Here is a 4,500-nt window from a genome sequence, read left to right on the forward strand (position 1 = left end):
TCATTGTGGTTTCATTTATCAGGGAATGTAAGTCAGGACTAGCTCCTATTTCTGGCTCCAGGGCTTTCTGTGGTATCTTGGGCAAGAAAATTTAGCACCATGGACTGCCATGCATGTCCATCCTGACTATTTGGACTGCTAGGGAAGAATGGAGATTCTTACCTCTACTACAGGAGATCATCAAGGATTTGTGTTAACGCAGCAGGACCCTGATCTGAGCTGGAGAAGCTGAGCACTACTACCATACAAGTCAATGTCAATATTGTCATCATGCCCTGCACAGAGGAAAGTTCTGAAGAGATGCATTACAGCACCTGCAGCAATTCCTGTACCAGGCTTCTCTCTGTTTGCCATGCTACTGATTCACTGGTCCATATTTTTCTAGGAAATCACACTTCACACACACACACCTACTTCCAGTGAAACGTGAGCCCAGCAACATTTGAGTAACAGTTAAACTTTTGAACCTGTTCTGTAGGAGTAGCCTTGAACTCAGCACAAATACTTGAGCCCAGACTGATGTGTTCAGTCCAAGTTTAGTCCCCACTTTATTTATAGGTCACACTGGAGTAGAAACAAAACAGCTTTTAGTCTTTGTTATGCTCTTATTCAAGCCAGCAAGGAGCTATGAATCAAACAAAAATTGCAATGAATTGCTAACTCCTTTTTCCCAATTTCTCTCTTCACAAGGAGTTTTCAGAGCATTTTTCTTTATGATGCATATCCACAGTAATGGCTAACCTCTACATATAATATATGAAGAAATAACTCAGATTTTACTACTCAGAAGTAAACTCAGTCAAAGCTTATTCAAAAAAGAGATTCCCTAGAGGAAACTACTTATGTATCAATAAAAGCACAGCAAAACCAAGTGCTAGGGGGCAGACAGGAACACAGAACTGCTCAGCAAACTGATATTACTTCCTGGTGACAACTTGGATCTGGAATATAAGCCTTTAAAATGCCTAGCCTTTACTGTTTGCTAGATATAAACTGCAAGAAACCCAAGCCTGCAAATGTTAAAAAGGACAACAAATGGTTCCTTTTTGCCTAACAGGAACTGTTTTTAAGCCTAAAACCTGATACTTCACAATGCTACCATTTAAAATGTCTCTTCACTGACTCTAGCTTGTAAAATTAGAGGAGTCTTACAGAACATTTTTCAGGGAGCTGTGTCTATCTTACCATCAGCTTTTTGAGTTTGCCAAGAAGCTGAAAGGAGATGATGTTAACAGTGTGAATCCACCTGGAAGACTACAGAACAGAAACTATCTACCAGTATAATCTGTGATTTGTGTTGTGAAGGAGGAACTGGAGAGAAAGTCAAACAAATGACATCTTATACAAGAAAAGTAAGATGCTGAATGTGAAGCTTTGATCCTTTTTAAGGTGACAGAAAAAGTGCCAGGATTTCCTATTCTGATCATGAGGCGAATTATTATGATAATATACCCTTGCCAAGGGAAAGATTAATGCAGTAAGGACCACAGTAAATGGCTGTCAGAGCTGAACAGTCATTATAACAGAAATGGTCCCAGAAAAGAGAAAGTAATCTAAATTCTTATTGCCCTTCCACTCAATGCAGAGATGGGAGAAATGGCTGCAGAGAGGCTGCATGCCAGGGACAGCAAAACAAATTAAAAAAAAACAATCTCACCTATCTTGAGAGCTTTTCCTCAAACGTAGTGCATGTTGCCTCAACAAACAGTAGAACAAGATGTTTGTGCATAGGCAGTACAGAAAGCAGATATTAACAGAATAACAGATTACTTAATCTAGCAGAGAAAGGCTTCTCCCTCTTTTCAAACAGCCTGGTGTGTTTAAGGGCAGGCAACATGAGATGCAAGCCAACAGAGTTCCCCTCTGCTGTGGCATGGCAGCTCCTTTTCCATGATGGGATTCCACAGAGTCTTTACTGCTGCAAGGAAACACTAAACTAGTTTATGTCTCAGTCACACACCTGCCCTCACCACCGTGGCCATGGTGGACATTTTGCAGCTGCACAAAAGGTGATTTCACAGAGCACTGTTAGAGCACTTCAAACTGCCAGTGTTTCCCATAATGACATATACTACTTTTATACATCAGGGTTGAATTTGTTGCCAGAATAAAGGAACCCAGGTCATTTGTGCCAGCATAAACCAAATCCTTTTCTTTTCCAACCTACAGTCTCCTATGTTCCTTATAAGGAAAATCATACACAAAATATAGGAGACCACAGAAAACTTTCTTTCTTAAGTCAGGTAATTGCCACCAAGTGACCTACTGGTGAACAATCCAGAATGCTTTTGATTAACGGAATGTAATAGAAATAGAGTTGTTTCATATAACCTTTCAGTGCTGTAGTTAGGTGCTCTATTAATAGAACTGTCAGAAAGTGTGCTCATGCCTGAACTGACATCAGGTACAGAAAGTTGAGTGAGTGAATCTAGTGCTGACTTAACTGACATTGTGAACAAAGCCTACTTTTTATTCCTGAAAGAGAAATACCATCCACAATAGTGTCACTTCCCATCAACACGCCTGAATTCCAATCTGGGTAACTGTCTCTTAGCATAATAAGTTTACAAAATGCACTTGCACATGATAGCCTCCTATGGAAAGATTGTTTTTTAAGATTGGATGAACCTGACTGAAGCAATACAAAATAAAAATACAAAATACATTTAGGAATTAGAGTCAACCTACAAAGGAGAGGCTTTCACAAAGACTTTCTTTTTGGCTAAGGACACCCTTATGAGATGAATTTCAGTAATGGTATCATACACTATGGGGTGTCCTCTGTCATCCCAGTTTAATAATTGAAAAGGACACAGATTTAATCAGAACTGCAAGACTATCTGGGAATAGTATTCTGATTAATTGTACTAGCACAGTAATGAAACTCTCAGACTATACTGGGCCTTCCAAACTGGAGCACAGGAAATGATGTTACTATTGCTCATTCTCTTTCCTTTTGTTGCAAGCCAAGTTTGGTGTAGACAAAATAAAGCCCTTGTAGTACAAAAATAAATTTTAAAAATTCATTTTTAGAAAGGATTTAAACATTTTGGCATTCTGATACAAGATAAATCCCTTTGTAGCAATTCCTTTCTTCAATAGAGCAGGGAGTTTCCTGCTTTCTAGCACTGGTAATAATGTTTCATCCAGTTAGCCAGAAACTGCATATACTTGAGAACTGAAATGTAAAATTAGGGAACCTAATTAAATTCTTAAAGCCAGAGAAGCAGAGCAATCCATATGTTTTATTTTAGAACTGCACACACTTATTTCTCACACTACTTTTTTCACAGTCAACATGTGAGCCTACAGACAATTTGTATTTTTATCAGGTTCTCCTGGAAATTTACTTAGTTCCTTGGGATAAACTATCTTAATTTTTAGCTCTTTCCCACTGAAGTGCCTGTCCTCAGACTTGTAGTCATCCTTCAAAAGCCTTTTTTCTAAAGGTTTGTGCTGGAAATCCAAACCCATGCCTAGGCTGCCCTTCAGGGATACACTAATACAGGAAACCCCTTTGCCTCATAAGTGTAAGGGTTGATTTAGGCCTTTTAACTCTCTTTTTCTTCCCTGGGCACATCCTCAGTGCAGTGGCAGAGTGCTTCAAGCATTCCCATCACACACACAGTCAAAGATGTACATTTTGCAGCAATCCTGAGTGACAACTTTTACCTGGCAGCTGGTAACCCTGTTAACCTGTTCTGTTTTGCTGCACCTCAAAACCTCCTGTAATTAGTGTTGGAAGTGGCAGCAGCCTGAGGGCCAGCAGGGCTCTGAGCACAGACCCTGCTGTTCCTTACTCCTGTATCTGACAGTCCTGTGCAGCTGGTGATGAGGGCAGATGTGTCTCAGGGGCTGCTGTACCTCAGCAGAATCTCTTTCCACACCCTGCCATGGGCAGGGACACCTTTCACTATCCCAGTTTGCTCCAAACCTTGTCCAGCTTGGCCTTGGACACTTCCAGGGATCCAGGGGGAGCCACAGCTTCTCCAGGCAACTTGTGGCAGGGGAGCACCACATTCAAAAGGAAGCATTCCTTCCTAATAACGGCCTTTATGAGGGCCTTTGCAGATCCCAGAATCAATAGAGCTGGAAGGGCTCTCTGGAGATCTCCCAGTCTAGCCCCTTGCCAAAGCAGGGTCACCTGGAGCAGGTGACGCAGGAAGGTTGAGGTGAGTTTGGCATTTCTCCAGAGAGGAGACTCCACACCCTCCCTGGACGAGTCTGTCCCGGTGCTCTACCACGCTCACATAAAGAAGTTCTCCCTCAAGTTGAGGTGGAACTTGATGTGCTTTAGTTTATGTCCCTAAGTGTCCTTCTCGAGGAGATTCCCCTCATGGAGCGCTCTCCCTCCTGCCCGCTAAGCCAGCCTTGACTCAGGGAGGGCAGGAGCGACCTTCCCAAGATGGCGGCCGAGCGCGGCTCCCGCCCCTCGGCCGCTCTCAAGATGGCGGCGCGGAAGCCCGGCGGCCGGCCCGGGTGCGCCTGCGCGGGCCCGAG

This window comes from Lonchura striata, chromosome 20 (assembly GCF_046129695.1).
Source record: "Lonchura striata isolate bLonStr1 chromosome 20, bLonStr1.mat, whole genome shotgun sequence".
Classification (NCBI taxonomy): Eukaryota; Metazoa; Chordata; class Aves; order Passeriformes; family Estrildidae; genus Lonchura; species Lonchura striata.